This window comes from Seriola dumerili, unplaced genomic scaffold, assembly GCF_002260705.1.
Source record: "Seriola dumerili isolate Sdu_G_001 unplaced genomic scaffold, Sdu_1.0 BDQW01000458.1, whole genome shotgun sequence".
NCBI classification, from domain to species: Eukaryota; Metazoa; Chordata; class Actinopteri; order Carangiformes; family Carangidae; genus Seriola; species Seriola dumerili.
Window position 1 is genome coordinate 376,650 of NW_019174713.1, and position 22,833 is coordinate 399,482.

The 22,833-nt window shown below is 43.4% G+C and overlaps 1 long non-coding RNA gene and 1 pseudogene across 1 annotated transcript in view; both read right to left on the bottom strand.

The window, feature by feature from the left end:
* LOC111234793 overlaps positions 1-10,743 on the bottom strand; it is a 104,745-nt gene extending 94,002 nt beyond the window's left edge. Inside the window, exon 1 of the long non-coding RNA XR_002665656.1 lies at positions 10,454-10,743. This is a non-coding gene — a long non-coding RNA (uncharacterized LOC111234793). The remainder of the gene's footprint in view (positions 1-10,453) is intronic.
* Positions 10,744-18,393: 7,650 nt separating this feature from the next.
* LOC111234781 lies at positions 18,394-20,869 on the bottom strand (annotated as a pseudogene).
* Between the last annotated feature and the right edge of the window lie 1,964 nt (positions 20,870-22,833).

Here is a 22,833-nt window from a genome sequence, read left to right on the forward strand (position 1 = left end):
ACAATACACCACGCTACACTGTGTGACAGGCAGCTCTCAAGCAAAACTGAGGTTGAAAATAGTATTCAACATAAAAATAAATAAAAAATTGTATTCACAATAAGGTCAAAGTCAGGAACCATGTCATACTGTTTTTTAACAGATTTTTGTCACTGCAAGTATTATAAACCATTGGCTGTTCTCCTGGGAAACGATGCAAACCTTGGTAAATCACATTGGAAAATGAAGGTTGGGATGCTGAATGGACGTATACTGAGTTCTACTTTAACACATACATTCACTTCCTGGATCAAATTTTCTGTCTGAACAACTATGGGATGGATTGGCGTCGAGTTTTGTACAGACATTAATGTTCCCCAGAGGATGAACCGTAATGACTTTGCTGATCCTGTAACTTTTCCTGTAGTGACACCAGCAGGGCAACATTTCCGATCACCTAGTAAAATGTTTCGTAGTCTACGAGATGGATTGGCACAAAATTTTGTACAGACATTCATGTTCCCCAGAGGATGTTTCATAATGAGTTTGATGGAGTACTGCCTCAAAAAAAGACTGCTGCAGACTCTTACTCTTGTTTAGCTGTAACCACAATCCTTAACTAAGTGTTTTAGTTGCCTCAACTTAAAGCTCCTCCAGTGTAAAGGTCTGTGTCCATGTGTAGTGTGATTATAGATCAGCTCTAGCTTCTATATTAATACTGTGAAAGTATCAAAGCCTCAGTCCACAGAGAAATGCACACAGCCTGTATTCAGAAACTGAGCCTTAAAACCAGCCGTCAGGACTTCTGGAACTTTGTGATGTCACAACAAAGCAGTCACCAAGCCCCGCCCACCTGGACCCACCATCCAAACCTTGCAGGATTTGGTTTCTCTGAGTGTTTTTACCTGAAATCTGTTATATTTTTATTGGATCACTCAGAAAACAGTCAGCCAATCAGAAGAGAGGCTCAGAGTTACTAGAGAGAAGCCTGAGAGAGGAGATGTAAAACTACACTGAGATGGTTTTTGGTTCTTAAAACCACAAATATATCTTCTTATGGATCAACACTTCAAATGAAACACAGAAGAGGAAGAAAATATGGAGCTTTAACCAATATTGGCCATAATGACCATCTTTGCCTGATGCAGTTGACATGTCCAGATAGTAAAGAAAGAAAAATGCGTTAACTTGCAGAATCATCTAATATCTCAGCTTGTTTCTGGCAATATTATTGTGTTTTTGTCGCTGTACGGCTTAAATTAAAGACACCGTTCATGGTGCAAAATATGTAGAACAGGTTACTTCAAATCTCAAAGTCTTGGCGGCCTTTTTTAACAAACCTTAAAGACAAGCTGGCTCAGTTCCCCTCAGCCTTTTTGTCATCCTCAGATTTACCAAACCAACATCTTCGAACACCCAGGAACTCTGAACTCTGAACAGAGAGCAGCGGTTCGCACCCTGCAACCAAAGCCGCTCTCGTCCAGTGTAGCAGCGTCCAGCCCCAAGGCCAGACTCACTGGGGAATTTCAGCTGAATTCAATTTCACCTCTGGCCTCTGTCGCGGCAGCTTGAGCCACGGCGACACAAAGGGCTAAGTTTTACATTGAACGTGAGAACCCCCTCATCTCCTGACCCCTATTACCATAACAACTGACCAGAAAATGGAAACTGGGAGCAAAGAGACGGAGGCAGGAGCGACCGAGCCGAAGCAAGATGGCTCATTTTGGAGCGCTTGGTTTACCTTTCTCACTGGCTGAGAGCAGGAATTTGTCTCTTTGTGTTGCTCTGACGTACATGTGCAGATATCACGTGATTTTGACAGTTCTAGACCCGATTCTTCAGAGACCATATGAAAAGCTGTTTTCTGCTGCTTTCCCCAAGTTACTCATCTATATTCAAACATCACTCATCCTGCTGCCAAGCTGGAAGAATATGAAGCCACAGTAAGTATGCAGCTTTGTCGGATGGAGTACACAGAACTAAAATACTGACTTCAGCTGCCAATAGCAATAGCACAGTGAGTATAGCCAAGCATTGTTGCTGTTGCCTTGTTTGGGCATAAACTGTATACCATGTTGGCTGCAGAGAATGTCCAGTTATTCATCGAAACATAATAAACCTTTATTAGATTTATTTAGGATTCAGTCCTGAACTGAATGTTCCCCTTGAACTTCAAATTAAAAGGCTTCCTGTGGAGTTTCCTTGTAAACAAACAGGTTACCTTTACATTCAGTTTTAATGGCAAACAAACATGTTGAACTGAAACGTTCCCTTCCCCGTTAATTGCATGACACGCAAATATCAATATTGATATCAGTCTATATAAGAAATTACTATGATGATATTTTCTGCACTCTCTCCAAGCCCTATGTGAAACTAATTATTTCCTCTCTTATTTCTAAGGCTTAATTATATCTCAGTATTTAAGAGAAGTAACAACACAGCTATATGTGCCCTCAGTAGTGACCTCGGATTTATTAACTAAAGAGGGAAATATTGGTATATAGAAAAGATCAAATAAATTTAACAGTAAACAAACAAAATGGTTCAATCGTCCTTTCACATAAAATAAAGAAATTATAATTCACACAAATGAATCTAGTTATTTTCCTTTAACCTTCCTGTGTGACTATAAATTACCTTAAAGTACCTTTTTAAATACCTTTCCTTAACCGTTAACGCCACAAAAAAATTACTTCCTATAGCACCTTTAAATTACACTCAGCCCACACACACACACTTACACAAACTGAAAAGCCGGGAAATGTAAATTAAAACAAACTCCTGTTGCACGGCCGGTCGATGCCGAAAACAGTGGAGGCAAGAATAAAAGTCTGACTCCTCACTGAGTCCTAATGTTGCTCAGCGGTGCAGCACAGACTGTCCCTCATGGTCGGCTCAGTTAGTGAACTGGAAAGACTAGTTACACAATTCAGCCACTGCGTCGATATTTAATGAACTAGGCACAGAGCATGCACGCACACACACACACACACACACACACACACACACACACCACAGCATTTTTCTGCAGCAATAAAACTTTCAAACAATTTACATCGAGAAAAGCCACAGCCAATCACATTGCAGGAAAAATGCCATGACTCATAGACAACCATGTAATAGGCTGTTACCGATTGAAAGCTTCTTAAATGAAGGTTGCTGGTGTTGTTGTCTTTGGTCTCCGGGTCGTAGCCAGGTCTGGCTCCGGGTTGTCCCGGGTCGTCATCGCTGAGGCGTGCGACGGGTTTCACTGTCCTTCTTGCGCTCGGTTCATCGGCATCCACATCCGAGGTGCTCGCGGTCGGGACGTCTCCGTCCTCCAGCTCTGCGACCACCTCAGAGTCTCGTTGTGGATGTTCTGCTGGAGGAAGTTCGTTTGCATGCTCCTCTTCTTCTGTGGTAGTCGTCGTGATCACTGGACTCAGCTCCACTAGTTTTGTCTCCTTGCACAAACTTGCATTTACCAAGTCCAGACTTCTCGACTTCTGGGTTTTAATATAATATTGTAGAACACTACAGTCACCTTCCTCCAGTGTCTGATGTCGGACTCGGACTAGTAAACATTAGGTCGGGCAAGTAACTGGTGGTATCGTTTCTTGTGCAGCATGCACGAGCTGACTGGCTCCATTTTGGAGAGTTGGATTGAATCTCTGGTGTTTGCTGCTTCTCCCTGAGGGCGACGGGATGAAGTTCTCAACCTGCAGATACCAAGTGAGGTCTGGTCAGGAGAATCCACAGGGTACGATGAACTTTTCAAACTTTAGACGACAGTCGAGGCTTTTTAAACTCTCTAGGTGTGTAATGATCTGTGATGAAAATAATCCCTATAGCACTTTTAAATGACACTTAAGAATGTAAGACAGATAGATAACTATTTGGGGACATATGAAATCAACTAAGGGGGCAGGGGCTACATATATGTGTGAAATAAATGCATGATTTCATAGTAAGTAGCGCTAAGTCGGTGAAGTCATGAGGACGGGGACTTTTAGGAAAAGAAACATTAGTTATATTTATGGAAATCTGGATTAAGTTTGGTGGTTTATGTTGAAGACCGCCTGCAGGTCACATACGATGCCGCAAGACAGAGAGAAGTTTGGAATCAAAGGTATAAAAAGATACGTGAATATATATAAATATAGATTTGAATACATGAATATATTCAACAGTCGTAACTTTTTTTTCTGCTGTTTCATTTCACACGAGGCAAAGTCATTTAGGCAGCACAGTGAGCGATCAGAGGCCGAGCGAGTGAGCCAGACAGACAGAGCCCTGCCTCTCTCTCCCCTCCCTCCCTCCCTCCCTCCCACTGCATCAGAGCCGGTGGTCATTATTGCCCTCCAGACTGCTTTTATCATCTCTATAAATCTCTGCTGGCTCAGACACGGTGTAATGAGGAGGCCTGCGACGCTGTCAACCTGCACCTCTCAGCCGTGTCGCGGGAGAACAGAGGGGTATGAAGCTGGTGGAGGGACGCCAGAGAGAGACGGACAGAGATGTAGAGGTTTAAAAAACCCCACCCACCCATCCCCAACACCCCCAGCACCCCCACCCTACAACACTCAACATACTTCTTTCCATAATTTTATAATTTATACCCTCAATTACTTCATTATTTCCTTTTAATTTAATGATTTAGGATCTCAGATGACCAAACTGAGTTGTTAAATGACTTAATTAATTTCCTTACTTTAATTTATTGAAGTCTTATTTCATTTGTCCACTTCATTTGTTGCTATAAACCATTTGGCTTTAACACAGTTTGATTTAGACTGAAACAGGCAGTGTACCGTACATGTACTTCAGATTTTGGCTGTCGAACTCGATCATGTTATTTTTCAGCATAAATGAAACCGTGATTATATGATTCTTATGGATGTCAGTTCAGGAGAATGTCACTGCAACAGACGCACAAAAAGAACATTGGATAAATATTGTACATAAGACAGCAGCAAAGCTAAGAGCTCATTTATAAATATTTGAGGGATTGAATCAGAGAACAAATTACAGTTTACTCGGCCTGTGACTACAGCGAGGTCAGGCCATGGTTTGAAATTTGAGGCCGCAAATTACCACTGTGAGCGAAAGATTTAGATAAAACATTTCTTAGTGGGCTCCATGAATTTGACATGAATACTTTATATTGATGATGCCCTGAAAGTTTCATCTACAACATCAAATATTTAGGACCAAATAAATGAGCAACAATCAAAGATTAAGTTTGGAATAAATATTTCTTTATGTCATTTACAATAACAGCAATAACTGACAGATCCTTCATTAAAGCTCCTCCAGTGTAAAGGTCTGTGTCCATGTGTAGTGTGATTATAGATCAGGTCTAGCTTCTATATTAATACTGTGAAAGTATCAAAGCCTCAGTCCACAGAGAAATGCACACAGCCTGTATTCAGAAACTGAGCCTTAAAACCAGCCGTCAGGACTTCTGGAACTTTGTGATGTCACAACAAAGCAGTCACCAAGCCCCGCCCACCTGGACCCACCATCCAAACCTTGCAGGATTTGGTTTCTCTGAGTGTTTTTACCTGAAATCTGCTTTATTTTTATTGGATCACTCAGAAAACAGTCAGCCAATCAGAAGAGAGGCTCAGAGCCTCCTCTCTTCTGATTGGCTCACCGACCTGTTGTTACTAGAGCTCCAGAGAGAAGCCTGAGAGAGGAGATGTAAAACTACACTGAGATGGTTTAAATATATCTTCTGATGGATCAACACTTGAAATAAAACACAGGGGAAGTGTAATTTCATGATGCACAATAAGCTCAGACTTATGTAGGATGGCCTAACAAATATATGGTGCGGACGGGGGAGGCAGTTTCTGCCCTGGGCCCCAGAGAGACTGGTGCCAGTCCTGCACATATTGATTCTAAGATCTCTTTTAAAGCATTTATTTCTTTGTTTTTTTTTTATCTGCTAGTTTCTGCTGCACAGGCACAATTCATCTAATCTTAACTGCTGTACAGAAACATATCCTGGAGACTGATGTAGATGTAGTAATCTGTGTCCCCCAAAAGACCTGCACCCCTCCCCCCCCTGTCAAAATCCCTTTAAGGAGGAACTAAAAAAAGGCCCTGTGCACTGCAGATATGTTGTTATTGCACATCCACAGCAGCTCGCTGATACGACCGCTTGGAGGAAAAGTAAGGAATATCTGCAGAGAGAAGCGCCAGCTCTGACCTCACTGACACCAGGTCTGTGTGCGTACATGTGACACAGACGCAGCCGGCTGAACTCTTCCACCGTTTCCAATGTCGGACAGAGGAAACCTTGCATCACCGATGACGCCCGGGCGAGACGGTCAAACACGAACACACACTCAGCTGACGGCTGATGCATCGCACGGACTCGCGACTGTGACCCGCGCCGAACCTCGCAACAACGGCCCCGTCATCCAGCGTCAGCCCGGCACTTCCTCCAGTCCGGTCTCCTGCCCTCCCACACTGTCAGGAGCTGTCTCCAAAACCGCCCACACTCCAGTTATGTAAGGGGATAATCCTCTGTAGTCATTAAAATGATGCACGGCACTGGAGGTACACAGGCGCAACACTATTTGATGCCTATGGTGAAATCAGTGCATTAATGCTTGATAATCATAATACCTCACAGCAGATTATACCTCCATATATAAACCCCCCCCCCTCCCACTGCGACCTGGACTGTATCTAAAATGCAGAAGATTATTTGAAGAGCTGCGGCTCCTCCGACACTTTAATGATCCCAGCTTCTCCAGACTCGTTGGCTCTTTCTCAGACATCTCAATCACCTTCTTCTCTGCTAAAGAGAGAGAAGAGAAGAAGAAGAAGAAGAAAAAAAAAAAAACTCATTTCACATGAACACTTGCTGTGTGGCTCCTCCAACAGAAACAAAATGGCAGCCTCTCCATCATCCGGCAAACCATAAGCTTCCCTTTATTTCCCTCCCTCATTAAACTCTGAATAACTCAGCAGAGAGGCAGAAAGACGAGAGAGAGAAGTGATTGAATTCTGGTGGAGGAATAAAAGCCCCTTGAGGTTGCCATTTTGAATGTGTGCCATGTTGAACAGGCTTGATCCAGAGATCCCGGAGACAATGGGGCAGGGAAGAATAGCCTATAGACGGAGCTCCGGACCAGCTGACACACTGTAGATAATGTACCATGGATGTTGTGTCATTGTACTGGGAGGCTGGAGTCACGATGATGACCCACCGCGACCTCGGAGGGAGGTGGGCAGAGGGCGGAGGAAGGAGCCGTGAAAGGGAGGTCAGAGGGAAATCGTGGCACCAGACTTGATATCTCTATTCAAAAGGTGCACTGACAACCTGGTCGCACTGAATGCCGCCCAATTATTTCAATACAGCAGCAATCCTGGGAAAAGGGGGACACGAGAAAAGAGAAATGGGTTTGACATTCAGTCGGCCGGGCTGAGGGAGGTAACAAGTTCACAGCCCTTTCAGGAAACATGGCTGCCTGCTGTGTGATGGATCACGGAGCCTCAGATGGGCCGTCGGGGGTGGGACTCCGGGGAGGAACGCATGGAAACGCGGTCTCCCAGGAAGAAGGGAGTCGTCCCGACAGTTAGACTGATGAGCTCCTGACGGTTGTGATATAAGAGTCTCCACATATGGAGCCACGATCCTGCAGCTGAGAAGCTACGAGGCGTCCGACAACACAAGGACTGATTCTCTACATTTTAATGTGTTTAATCTTAAACATCGAGGTCAGAAAAATGTCCCCAATGAGCCTTTAATTCAAATGAGGCAAAACTAATATGTGGAAAAATAATTCTTATTAAAAAACAAGCTATCTTTGTTCCCCCTGCTTCCTTACCTAAACCATCACAACTAAAAGCCTAAACTCAACCTAAACCTGATTCTAACTCTAAACTTTAAAGTCTAAAGTCTTAACTCTCAAACCGACCTTTAAACTCGTGAGGTCCTGCATTTTGGGAATCACCACAGACCCTACAAGTACAGTAAAACAAACACACACACACACACACACACACACACACACACACACAGAAAAAAATCATATTTTACAATTTCAGTTTTTTCTTTTTCTTTTTCACTGAAACAAAAATGTAAAAATGATGATGATGTGATTTTTGTTGGTGTTTCCTTTACGTCTTGAAAATATGATTTGTTGGCCAACAATGCTTTGAACATTTTACCAAACTGTGCAGCCCAACAGGAAAACTAAACAAACAAAAACAAACTAAAAAAAAAAAAAGGATCCTTAAGTCGAGGTGCATCTAATGGTTTTTATTTGCAGCTTGAACAAAGGTAGAAGATGCAGAATCTTATTTCCAGGGTTAAAAAAATGAACCTTTACACTTAAATCCCATTTTAATATTGACAGTGATGCGAATGCAAGTGCCCTGCTAACATAAACGTGTTAGAAAGAGACGTCAAAAATAGATTAAAAATACTGAAGAACATCAACTTCTTATAAATTACTTTAAATTTCCAACAAAGAAATTTGCCAGACAAAAAAAAATACGCAACAAAAAAGGATCTCTGGTTTCATCAAGTTATCAGAAACAAAGGACGTTTTCTTTAAGTGTTCCTGGTAAATCAATCATCACATGAGGAACCATAAATGATTAAACAGACTTCCTTATTCTCACCAACATCACATTTCAAACAAAGCTTTTTCTCCTCACTGAGGCCTGAACAGTAGAACGGGAGGTAAAACAAGAACTCCAATCCATCCTTAAAGTGTTAACTACAGTGGAGACAGCTCCGTGCATCAAGTGTAGGAAAGTGGGAGAGTGTGGGAGACGCCCACCGTAACCATGACGAGCATGACGATCAGGCAGAGAGGGTCAGCTACAGTATGTCTGGTATGCCAGAGATGACGACAACAGCCATCACTACTGTAAACATGTTGGAGTGCGGCTTATCACTGAAAGAAGAAGAGGAGGAGGCAGGAATGTAACCCTGAGAAAAAACATTCATCATTTTTATCTCCACGAGTTCAGCAAGTGAAATTGTTTACATATTACCAGCCAGTCGACATTTTAATACCATTTTTTAAATATTTCAACGTTCAAACATATTGAGAGGTCATACGGTCGGCTCGTATTGTGTGTACGAGGTAGTACGAAACATCCAGAATCTGTTGCTGCTCTTTGTCAGATATCAGAGTTAACTGGATTTATTTTGTTGCACTGTTGGTTATATAAAATAAAACAGTCATTTGAATGTCTCATTTTAGGATTTAGGAAATTATAATGGACATTTTTACAAAAAATGATTTATCAGAAAAAAACAATTACAGTAAACATTATTATTAATATTATTATTGTCATTATTGTTTTATTATAGGTGACTAGATCTGCTCTCCTCTCCCCTATAGTGCTATAATGTCTGTGGTGTGCCCCACTTCCACAGTCCAGGAATAATAAACCTGTCAACAACGAGTCTCCTGGGGGGCCACTGCTGACACTTACTTGTCAGTGGCAAGGCATGCTGGGATAGCTAATGGGACAGGCCTTCAGGCAGGTGGGGGGGCGGGGGGACAGCCTCAGACAGGTGAGCTGACTGACAGGATTAATCAATAATAACCAAACTGCTTTTGTTGACTCAAAAAAAACATTACACATTATTATTATTATTATTATTGTAAATCCACTCTGATAAAAAGCTTTAATATTATTAGATTTTGTGGGTTTAATTTTCGACCAAGGCAACTTGAATTTGAAAGAATAAACTTCAGGATGAAACATAAAGAAAATGCACATGAAACCAAAGGAGGGAACATCCTCTCTCCTGCGACTCGTCACGTCACGAACCTTCAATCTGCAGTTCTCTCCACAGATACTCGAGAGAAGTTCTGTGACTAATGCTTCCAAAACTCCCCTCACAAAACTTGAAATTTAATCTTCGCACCACCGCCAACACACACACACACACACACACACACACACACACACACACACACACACAGAGACACAGACACACAGAGAGACACACACACACACACACGCACGTGAGTGAGGGCGAACAACCAGCCTACAGTACATCTCCATGATTTCTCCCCTATCGTAACCACGTGTCCCGCGTCCATGGAGCTCGTCCTCCCTCAACACAAACACACACACATACACACACACACACACACACACACACACACGCATGCATGTGAGCGTCCGAGCCAAAGCAGCTAAACACTTTCCATACGCAGAGCTGACAGAGGGGGTGGGGGGGGGGCAGCTGGAGTTTCACTACTTTCTCTCCGCGGTGGGTGACAACAGTCGGATGGTGCTGAGAGGAGATGATGCACGGCGTGTCATTCACTGTGTCACTCAGGCTTCTTACACAATCCCGCACCAGTATACACACTATATTATTCCATCGGGTAAACAAGCAGACGTACATGCACGATGTATAGCAACTAAACAGGAGTTTGGAAGCAGGAACAAACAAGTAAAAGAGAAAGAGTGAGCAGTTGTTTGGTCTTTCCTGGGCACTGACCTGGACAGCATAGCAAGCACAGCGCCGGTTAGCCTCTCATCTTGCTTTTCTTCTCAGATTTCACACTCCAGCTGCCTCCTGTCTGCCTTTTGAAGTTGCTCCCTCCGCTATTTCTGAGGTAAAAGTCGTTGGCAGAGGAGGGAATGAGGGAGAGGAAGAGGGAGATGGGGGGGTGAAGTCTTTTCTCTCATCCTCCTCCTCCTCTTCTTCTTCTTCTTCTTCTTCTTCTTCTTCTTCTTATTTTCTTTTACTTCCCCTTGTATTTAGCACTAGCTGAAAGCTGCACCTCCTCCTGCTCTTCCATAGCAAAAAAAAAAACACTCACTACTGGGAGAGGAGGAGAAAAAGAACATTGGGAGAGAGAGAGAGAGAGAGAGAGAGAGAGAGAGAGAGAGAGAGAGAGAGCAGCAGCAGCAGCAACAAAAGTCTGCTCAGTCACCTTGTCTCCCTCCTGTTCAAATTTAGAGGCTGGATTTCAGGCTGCAAGGCAAACTCTACTGGGCATGCCCACAACCGAGAGGCACACTTTGTAATGAACACTCACTTCCTCTCTTGTTCTTGTGGCTCTCCCTCCCTCCTCCCCTCACGGCTCTTTCTCTCCCCTCCCTTCCCTCTCACCCCCCCCCCGTCCTTACAGGTCTCAGTACAGCGGGGATTAGAAATGCTGCTCAGACCTAAGTCCACTTGGCTCCAAGGAGCAACGCTTTGTAAACACAACAGGCTGAAAAGCAGGATACAGGAAAGGCAACAAAATATTTTAAGATTGTTAAAATGCAATTTTAATTTAAATATCATTTCGATCACAAACTTGCTCAAACTGCCAAAAGTAGCAGTGTTGGTAGTTCGGTTTGCAGCCATGTGCGTTTTAGGTGACTGTCTAGACTTCAGTGATGTAACATTTAATCCAAAATTAATGGACATGTCACTAGAAATGGCGAGGCAATCAATTCTGATAATGAAATGTGCTCATGTGAAAAATTTCCTGCAACACAAGATAAAAACAATATTATGTGGATCTACGTGGCGTCCTATTTAAAGTCCGCCTGGTGCTGCTCTGCCTCATCACTGATCCCACTGACATACAAAAAAAAATAAAATAATTCAAGCAACCAAGTATTGTTTTCTCTGTTTTCTCTTTGCACGGCGACGTGTGACGTATTTGTTTAGCGAGTCAGCCTCGTGTCTGTGCTATCTCGGGCTCCCCACGCTGACCCAGATTCTCCCCAGCACACTATCAGGACACTATGTATGAAAACCAGGCTATGGAATGAGGACAGCAAGTTCAGAGAGCGACAGACAGCGAGAGGACGAGATACAGGCAGTGAAAGTTGCCCTGGCATCTGTAATGTGCTGCTCAGTAAAAAAAAAAAAAAAGAAAAAAAGGAAAACGGTAATAAGAGACACAGGATGATTCATATTCAGAGAAATGCTCTGCAACAGAGTAAAGCCTCCAAATTCAGGGCTTGATGGATAAAAGTTAATTATAATCACAAAAATAATTTGGTCGCCAGAGCAGCTGCTCAGACCTGGAGATTCGTGTTGAGACAACAACATAATCCTGTAGACATCCTGAGCAGAGAGACATCCATCTGGACCGTCCAAAGGGTGGAGATAGGGGCCAGGTCAAGGAGGAAGAGGTCCAGACGGCTGGAGGCTTGACCCCGAGAGGTCAGAGGTCATGGGAAACAGCGGGTCAATATGAAGATGAGAGGTCAATGCCACCGCTGGCCGAGCCAGAGCCGCATGTGTCCGTGTCGCGGAGGTTGATGGAGTGACGGGGGGAGTGGGAGGGAGGGGGGGGGAGTGGGGAGGAAAGTGTAAAGAGGTCAAAATTAAAAGTCGAACAAAGGAGGAGACGGTTCCACTGGAGCTGAAGGGAGTCACCGTCAGGCTTCACTCAGAGGGATCGTCAGTGTTGATTTAACTGTGGGAGAGTAAACATGGAACAAATGGCACGTCCACAGAGTTTGTTAGGCAGGAAGTGATTAGTATGCCTACAACAAGGTAGTCTGTACAATGTGGCGTCCGACATCTAAAGGCAAAAGTGTTTATACCTCCACACTTGAGGCGGGAAAAAAGCCTGACGTCAGAACCTCTTCCTGGCTGCGTGCCACCGCCTCTGATCTCTTACCAGAACTTTGTGTTTTTGTGTCTTTGTAGTCTTGAGGGAATGAAAAAGGGCGCACATTTTCCCACTGTCTCTCCTTGATGGTGTCCGTGGTACTCAGGCCTTTATGTTTCTGCAAAGATACATACCGATGTCTGTGGATCTACGGTACATTTGTTGCAAGGCGTTATGGGTAACCATAGGTCGGAGGTTGGAAAAGTAACTGACAAGAAAGCTTCCCACATCTCAAGAATGTGTCGTGTTGGCGTGGCGCTTCAAACGAACAACTTCAACTTCCTCTCGATGGTCAAGTTCAGTACGGATACGTTAACGTTACACCCAAAACAAGTATGTAAGAAAACAGCCACACCAATGGGTCCAAATGACCGCCACGCTCAAGTTCTTCACGGGTCCACTTGGTTCCGAATGACCAAGACTTGACCCAGGACCCAGGACAGACTACATTCCTTACAATCCAGTTGGGGAGGGTCCCGGCTGAGGGTTTAATACCCCAGGAGATCAGAGTGGACTGGCCATCAGATTCGATCATGTTGCACATCACACTCATGCGATATTCCTGCTGTTTTGGACAAAGGATCTTTAATTGATCCTCATGATGCTGCTGCAAAGGTTGATGTCGGTTTTAAAACAAATGACTGTTCTTGGGTTTCATCTTTGTTTAATTGATACACATTGAATCCAGGTGGGTTTTCCACAGGTCCCTTTCGGATCGGACCCTCTTGGACTCGAGCAGACGTCTAGTTCTGGAGTTCAGACAGTGTTAAACAGCCTTTCAGACATCCAGTACTTCAGTTAACTACAAAGAACAGGTCCAGATAAATCAACATTTGTCAGAAAGTGTGTTATGTGCTTGCTGGTAAGACTGGAGCATGGCTGCTTCCTGTCAGGCGGCTCCACTGTCGGGAACAAAACAGACAAATTGGCCTTGGCCGTGTCAGAACCATGTGAGCCTACGGCTGCAGACCACACTGGCCTGCTCCTCTTAGTTCAATACTGACTCATTAGCCTTCTCATCCCGGCCTCTGAGGACCTGTGACCCCGGCTATTGTCTGGCTCGGGCCTATCCTGATGAGAGCCTCGGCACTGAACAAAGCCTTGTCATTAACTCTGGCGTGGCTGCCCCCTCAGCCACAACGTGCAGCCCCCGGGAGCCCGTCTGGGATGAAATGAAGTGGGTCAGACAAACACGACGCACCGTTCATCAACTTTAACCCCTCTGACGACCACCACCCGGCCGACCTGCCGTCTCAAGAGGGCGGGGAATGACACGCTGTTTACAGGCAATAGACGAACAGTGTTCATCCACCTGCTCCTGTGCAAACACAGATGTGTGAGGTGTATTGGTGAACTGCAGCGAGCCAACGCTAAGTGCATAGGGAGGGGTGGTGGAAAGCAATAACGGTGGCGAGGCAGCTGTTTTGTTTTCTCATTCTCTCAGTCAATAAACCAATAACAAGTAGCTAAAGAACACACAGACATGTTGAACTTGCTAAGCAGTGTGGTGCCTGTATGTGAGTATGATGCCGCCGTCTATTGATCCGGACTTACTGATGGAGAATAAGAAATGAATCCATGTTGAGAATTAGTTCACTGTGATCTGATTTATAATGGGATATGGAAGTATAAAGCAATCAAAATCTATCAAAATATTTCAGATCATGGCAGACAGCACGTCTTCCAGAAGTAGGATATCCATTAAAACCTCCATCACCACATCTATAAAATAATACTGTTTAATGTAGTTGTACAATCTATGGATTTCAGAGACTCGTCATTTAATTAAATTAATTATCTGCGGATTGAATAACCAACAAAAACTAAATGGAGAAAGGACAAAGAGCACGGACATCGTCCAGATTTGACTTATTGTGAGTGGACATGAAATTCACAATCCCTCTTTCACACACTTTTCTATTGACAAAACAATTAATTGATTTTGCAAAAGTTTCAATCCGGTGTTGCCAGGATTTGAAGGACGTGGTTATAAGCTATCATATTGACAAAACACTCAAAGCATCGTTAGCAACAAATGTGGGAACACCTCCTTCTTTAACCTCGGCAGCCTTTCATAACAACACAAAAGATAATATATCATAAATAACAAATAACACAAGATCTGTATCAAGACGTGTGATATGGACTCATCAGCCGAGGCGGTGGACGTTGAATTAGAGCAGTGACTTGAGTAAAACATGTTGCAGGCTGCTGAGACAGGATGGTGAGACGTGGTGCTTAAGATTTCCCTCCTGTGCTTTTTTGGTGGCTGTTTAACAGCCAGTGCATGTAGAGTAAAGCCTCACATGCAGCACTAGCGCCACTCTTTGGACAAAAGTCTTACTGCAGTCAGTCTGTTGAGAGAATAACTTTCAAGATCCTTTAGTGAATGTGTTTGTGTGTCGCAGAAACAGCCCTTCTTTCATAGCAGGCATCGTAACACTGTCCTGACTCCTTACCAAGCACTATTCACACTGGAAAAGTGAGAAAATTAAGAAGTCAGTATGTAAACTAAATATTTTGAGTGAGATCTTCCTACACTCTTGCAAAGCAGGAATGAAACTGAGAGAGCCACTTGCAGCTGCAGACAATTTAACAATTGCAGATGGTGGTGAAACAGCTCGAGGAAGAACAGTAAAAGCAAAAATAGCATTATATTTTCAGAAAACATTGAGCTTTTCTGTGAAGTTTAACTGCAAAAACAGTAATCTATGACATAAACAGCTTTGGACATTTAAGTGCACAAAAAGCACAGGGGTAATTAACGCTTAATTGGTTCCATTTAGAGTTCCCACAAGCCACTGCAATGAGGCAGTGTTAGAGGTGTTCAGTGAATGTACAAACAAATCTTTAGAACAAATATTAAACATCAATATAGCAGCAAATAACTATTTTCTATGTAAAGTTATAGTGGAGTAATGGCGTCCTGAGCAGTGAACGAAGCCACGCCCCCTCTGTATTTGTTGTAATCTGAGCTTCTCAGTTATTTGTTTTGGTAGCCGATCGGTTGGCGTGCATGTTAGTGCATGTGAGTCCCTGTCTGTTAAACCGTTGGCCCTCCCTACCTTTATAAACACACCACAGGTGAGACGGCACAGTGCAGTGTGCAGCATTCAGGTGAAAGTGACCCTCCAGAATTTCTTCCACTGAAGAAGAAACCATGTTTTTCAGCTAAAAAAAAGGCCTCAGACAAAGAAAGAGATGAGATCAGCGCACAGGCGGACTGGACCCGGCTCAAATCTCGGTCAGCCGACGGATCATCAAAACATCCAGAAGGTTTTTACCGGCTCTATCAGTCTCATTTGTGCCGCCCGGTCCCAGAGGATAAGTCCGAGCCTGCAAATCGTTCTGCCTTTCTTCTAAATCACAAATATACTTTTATTCTTATCATCACAAGCGAAGTTACGACCCTACCTGCTCAACGTGGGTCATTTCCATGTGGTGTAGTCTTGCTGAAGGTCAAGTCTGAGCAGCGACACCACCCCTGCTCCACTTTTATTCTCCGGATCCTGCAGCACGGCGCAAATTGAGTGAATAGATTTCCAAGACAAAAACCGACAGTTCAATTGATCCGACCTTGAAAAAAAAAAAAACATTGTCATTGATGACACTCTTTGTTAATGCTTTTGTTGGCGAGTGCCGGAGAGTGATTCACATCCAAACAGCCGACATCAATCGGTGCTCTATTAAGAGACTCATCTGTCGTTACACAGGAAAGGTCATCAGTCTGACCGTTTTGACTCAGCACCGCAGTCGATAACATGAAAAAGTACGACTGGAGTTATTTCATTAAAGTTTGGTATGGACATGTTCCCCGAAATTATGATGTCATCAAAGAACGTTTGATCATTAAGGCTCTTAACCTGCACCTCAGACTATTACACCGTCCACAAGATAGTATTGGGTTTCCAGTGCTTTATTGTTGGAAGGCTCCACCTTTATTGAAAAAGGCCATGATGATTATTCAAACATCTTGAGGCCTATTGAGCTTCAGAACGAGGCGCAAAGTCGACTGTTTAAAAGTTATAGCTGCTTTCAAGCTGTGAAAAGGAAGAGGGGGCCCGGGCGTCTCCAGGGACTCTGTCACCAATTATCAGTGATCAATCACAAATTAGTTTAAAAGCTACTGAGAGTGAAGAGCAATATTAGGTCACAATGATTCACTGCTCTCCAATAATTGCTTGGGGTTTTTATGGGGGAACCGAGGTCCTCCTATTTGTTTCTATCACCCCCATAAACTAGATTATGAGGAGGGTCCAGACTCTCTGAGTCAGAATCAGTCCTGAGCAGAATTCACCTGCAGGTCTTTTTCTTTTAAGCACAACCACATGACCATTTGCTAAAATGAATAAATAAGTTGCGTCTGTGCTGAAAACATGAGGTTTACTGCATTACACTGTGAGATTTATGGCTATGAGACTTTACTCTTCCAGACAACAAACAAGTCTGTGATAGGACGTAAAACTGGGACTTTAAAGTCTTTAGTGTGTCAGACAGGGTGTTTCTGTTGCACTGTGGGTGTGTGTGACAAGTAATACATGAAGTATTTTTATAAAAATGCTAATAACATTTGAATTAGACCTCAAACTGCAGGTCTCAGAAGAGGAATGCAGGTCCCGGGCTGAGGTTACTTGAGGACATGAGGGGTGGAGATCATGTGTCCATAGCCATGCGAAACCCTCACTGAAGTGCAAACAGGAAGCGCAAGGATATTTAATAACATCAGGGGTTCTAGTTTTATCCTCAGGGACTGAAATGGAAATATTTTGTTGTTGATTCACAAAGGTGTTGTAGAGCTGAAGGGGAGCAACACAGTTTTAAATTCAACTGAAACTCTAACTTTTGCCTAGAGCTAATCTATGACTCCAGGGATCGGCACGCCCAGGCCCAGGCACATGACCTGGCCCGCCGCCCAGGTTGCGTCATACCCCGACCACTGGGAGTCGGTGCAGGCGGTGGGCCCACCCTACCTGTGGATGACTTAGATATTAAATATGGATCGATCCGCCGCTGAAAATAGCCCCAACAAATGTGCTGTTTCCTGTTGATAAAAACTACAGTGAGCAGCTGTTTGAGGAAACTACTGAGGCTTTTTTCTTGTGGAAGTGAACGTATATATTTGTGAGCTTCTAAAGATTTAAGCCTTCAGCAGTGGGCTCGGAGCTCAGAGCCACAGACACAGTCACATCTGAGTGTATAGTGTGGATGTCCACGTACATTTGGTCATATTATGTGCTGTATATTAACTATTACTCACCTGTGGCTGAACCCACTAAATTTCCAGTAAAACCTGCACATAAATACAAGATGATTCTTCCCAATTTTAAAGATAATTAAATTAAAATAAACTAACAGTAACTACTTGGCCTTATAATATGGGTTATTTACAATATGACAGCATTGAGTCATTTATTCAGCTTTTAATGTTCTTTATATTTATATTTTCAAAACTCTACTAAGATTTGAAACATTTGGAAAAAAACAAAATGTTAAGATTTCGTACATTTTTTGTTTCAGTCAGATTATTTATTACATAATTGTGATGAGCGCTGATTGGTGAAGCCCCCCTGCCGTTTTTTGCCTCGGGCCCCAACACAGTCCGAACCATGAAGACTTGACTTAAGGGAAGATGCAATTTAATATAGTTCCAACACAGAGCATGGAACTGATGTGTTGTACGGAGAGTTTTAGCTATTAGCTATTGCTAATTTTCAATTCCTGTGTGTAGTTGTGCTTCACATGTACAGTGTAATTAAAATGGCAGTTTAAAACTCCTTATCGAGTTCCTGGAACAAATGAAGAAAAGAATTTAAGTGCGTCAGTTAATGGATATTCTCTTTAGTGATTATAATAACAGTAGGTAATGAGAGAGTCAACGACGGTTCAAGAGACTTTTTGTTACAGAGTAACAAAGACACATACATAAAAACCCTGGTGCTTCTCTGTGTTAAAGGCCCAATACATCAATACAAATGTTCAACAAAGATTTAGAGCAAGTTTATATTTTCATGTGGAGAAGTGTCAGTTTAGGTAAAACTAAAATTCGCCACGAGCAGTGATGTCATCCACCTAAACAAATTCAAACTTCCCACAGCCTCATAACTTAATACCTTTTTTCTATTTGAGTTCTCTGAGCTCAGCAGTGACTCCATTGTACCAGTAAAACCAAAGTCCAGCAGAGAGAGGTTGAGTGAATGTGGTGTGGACCCTGTGGAGGAGACTTGCAAAAATTTGACACGGTTTTCGTGACAACTTAACGACCAAGATTTGTCATTATGTCCAAACACGCATTCATCCGAGGTCCCTCATCTGCTGATATTCTTGTATGCGACTTCTACATAAAATCATCATCCATGTAATGATATACTCTCGGGTAATGCCTATATGTTTGAAACTGTTGTTGACTCGTTGTTGTTTTTCCGTTTACCTCTTTTGTCCCTTTCTCTCCCAGAGCATCCAGTAGTTTATCTCTGATCTTTGACACCGGTGCTGTCACAGCGTCAAAGCTCATTACAACAGGCCTAACGGTGCTGGATGGCTCTGTAGATTTAAGTAGTTCTGACAGTGAGAGGAAGTTGTGTAGAAACTGATTGTGATCCTCTGTGTGTGAGAGCTGCTTCAGCTCAGCGTCTTTCCTCTTCAGCTCAACGATCTCCTGCTCCAGCTTCTCCAGAAGCTCTTTGACTCGACTCACTTCAGTTTCCTGCTGGGATCTGATCTGCTGCTTCACATCAGCGCGTCGTTTCTCCAGTAGACCGATCAGCTCAGTGAAGATCTTCTCACTGTCCTCCTCTGCTTTAACAGCAGAGCCATTGAGAGCCTCCATCGTCTGTTGCCAGCTCCTCACATCTTTCTCACTGTCCTGGATTCTCTCCTGGATCTTTTGTCGACTCAGCTGGAGCTCTCTCTGCCTCTCAGTCCTTTCTGCTGTAGCTTAGACTGTGTCGTGGCCTTTATGTTCCTCCACAGAGCAGAGATAACAGATACACTGCTGATCGGTGCGGCAGAACATCTTCATCACCTCATCGTGACGAGAGCAGATGTTCTCCTGGAGCTTCTGGGAAGGATCCACCAGCTTGTGTTTCTTTAATGGAGCTGCATCATGATGAGGCTGCAGGTGATTCTCACAGTAAGAGGCCAGACAAACCAGACAGGATTTAACAGCTTTCAGTTTCCTCCCAGTGCAGACATCACAGGCCACGTCTTCAGGTACAGCACCGCAGTGATCAGCAGCAGCAGCTTGGAGTCCAGTCTTCTTCAGCTCCTCCACTAAATCAACTAACATGGTGTTCTTGACCAGGACAGGCCTCGGTGTGAAGGTCTGTCTACACTGAGGGCAGCTGTGGATTTCCTGCTCATCCTCTTTGTCCCAGAAGCTTTTAATACAGTTCATGCAGTAGCTGTGTCCACAGGGAACAGTCACCGGATCCTTCAGTAGGTCCAGACAGATCGAACAGCAAAATTTTTTCGGGTCCAGCTGAACTCCTCTCTGCGCCATTTCACCTCTTCGTCGACAATGACTGAGAGTTTCACTTTCTTACAAGTGAAACCAGTTTGAGCTCTGATCTAAACAACATGTGTTTCTGCAGTGAATGGAGCCGGTCAGCTTTTACACTCATCCTCAAACTGTAGATCTGAAGGGGAGGGAACAAGGACGTATTTGTGGAGCTGACTGTGTTTGAGAGCAGGTAGAAGAAGGAGGGCTATCCGGCTTTGACTCATTCCAGGAAGAGGAGCGATTTGATACCGTGTGGTTAAACCATGTATTTAACCCTCCGGCTCTGGCCGTCACCAGCGCAGTGCCATATTGTTTTTTTTTCATTTCTCAACAAACATGTCGAGTGCATTTGCTTCCTCATGAAGCATTTAAAGTATTAGCTGTGGCGTTATTGACGGCCATGTTTCCTTAAATTAATAAAACTAGTTTCAGGTTGTAGACTCACTCTCAGGTGATAATGGAAGTTATGATCTTACTTAAAGTCTGAGGTGGAGTTCATGAGTCTCCTCAGTCCACCCAGCAGGATCCTTCTGTAAAGCACGTAAGTGCTGTAGGTCACTGGAGGGACTGGATCTACAGTGTTCGGCACTCTCTTATAAGTGAAACCAGGGTGAGCTCTTATCTTAACAACATATGTTTCTGCAGTTCAAGTTTGGCACAAACATTCACCTCGACTGAAGGATGGACTGATTAGATTTTGGCAGTGAACCATCAAAAGACCTTAAAAGTCCTTAAATGAAGTTTTTATTGGTTGTAATGGATCAGATACAGGAGATAATAAATGAGTCACTGCTGTAGGAGCCATAAAGTTCTTGCTGTCAGCTGTCTGCTTGTTGATAATGTTGAAGGATAATTTATTCAACATTAAACACAGATGAACAAATTGACAATAAACAAAGTTTAAAAAAAAAAAAAACATTAAATTAACTGTCCTTTAATGAAATACATCGTCGTGCAGCCGGTTCCAGCGCTGACTCTGATCCTAGCTGCTGAATCTTCACCACTCTCCAAATCTCAGAATGATTTTCTCATTTGCTTTGGGGATGTAACATCCGATACCTACAAACAAGACGCACGTAGTGTGTTAAAATCTGATTCACCATAGAATTACAAGAGGAAGGACTGACGGATGTTTTAATGGTGGACTCACCAACATCAGGTCTTATGATTTGGCCTTCTGGACTCTGGACCAGGAGCTCCCAGTATGTGTGTTCTTCTGTGCTTCCAGCCACACCGTTCACACTCTGCAGGAACGGGCCGTAGTTCGGATCCTCTGTGTAGGTGAACCTGCAGAGAACGATTTACACTGACTGTAGTTTATCTAAATCGCTGAGCTGAATCAGCCGGTACCTGGACTCTCTAACATTTCATTAATTAAGTTGTCAGATTCTTTTGACACAAATTATGTTACAAACAAAATTAAGAAGTTTATAGATGTTAGTGCAGGCACTTCAGTTCATGTGCTGCAGCACAATACGCTGTGGAAAGTCCTGGACAGACGACATACACAGAGATATTTACCCATATTTTAAAAGTATGCTCAGTATTAAAAACTGTATATTCTCCACTCAGTGTGCGTCCTTCACGTCCCAACAAACATGTCGAGTGCATTTGCTTCCTCATGAACCATTTAAAGTATTAGCTGTGGCGTTATTAACGGCCATGTTTACTGAAATTAATAAAACTAGTGTCAGGTCGTAGACTCGCTCTCAGGTGACAATGGAAGTTATGATCTTACTCAAAGTCTGAGGTGGAGTTCATGAGTCTCCTCAGTCCACCCAGCAGGATCCCTCTGTAAACCACATAAGTGTTGTAGGTCACTGGAGGGACTGGATCTACAGAGTTCTGCACCTCCACTTTAATTGGAACTTGATCAGTATCTGAAAATCCAGCCAGAGTCTCAGGAAGCAGCGGCAGGGCTCTGCAGCTCTGTCCACAGCGAGCAGCCACCGGATCCGAGCCAGAAATTTCTTTCCCGTCCATCTGAACTCCTCTCTGAGCCACCTCACCCCTCCGTCAACAATGACTGACAGAGTTTCATTCTCTTATAAGTGAAACCAGGGTGAGCTCTTATCTTAACAACATATGTTTCTGCAGTTCAAGTTTGGCACAAACATTCACCTCGACTGAAGGATGGACTGATTAGATTTTGGCAGTGAACCATCAAAAGACCTTAAAAGTCCTTAAATGAAGTTTTTATTGGTTGTAATGGATCAGATACAGGAGATAATAAATGAGTCACTGCTGTAGGAGCAATAAAGTTCTTGCTGTCAGCTGTCTGCTTGTTGATAATGTTGAAGGATAATTTATTCAACATTAAACACAGATGAACAAATTGACAATAAACAAAGTTTAAAAAAAAAAACACATTAAATGAATTGTCCTTTAATAAAATACATCGTCGTGCAGCCGGTTCCAGCGCTGACTCTGATCCTAGCTGCTGAATCTTCACCATTTTGTGAAATTCAGAATGATTTTCTCATTTGCGTTGGGGATGTAACATCCGATACCTACAAACAAGATGCACGTAGTGTGTTAAAATCTGATTCACCATAGAATTACAAGAAGAAGGACTGACGGATGTTTTAATGGTGGACTCACCAACATCAGGTCTTATGATTTGGCCTTCTGGACTCTGGACCAGGAGCTCCCAGTATGTGTGTTTTTCTGTGCTTCCAGCCACACCGTTCACACTCTGCAGGAACGGGCCGTAGTTCGGATCCTCTGTGTAGGTGAACCTGCAGAGAACGATTTACACTG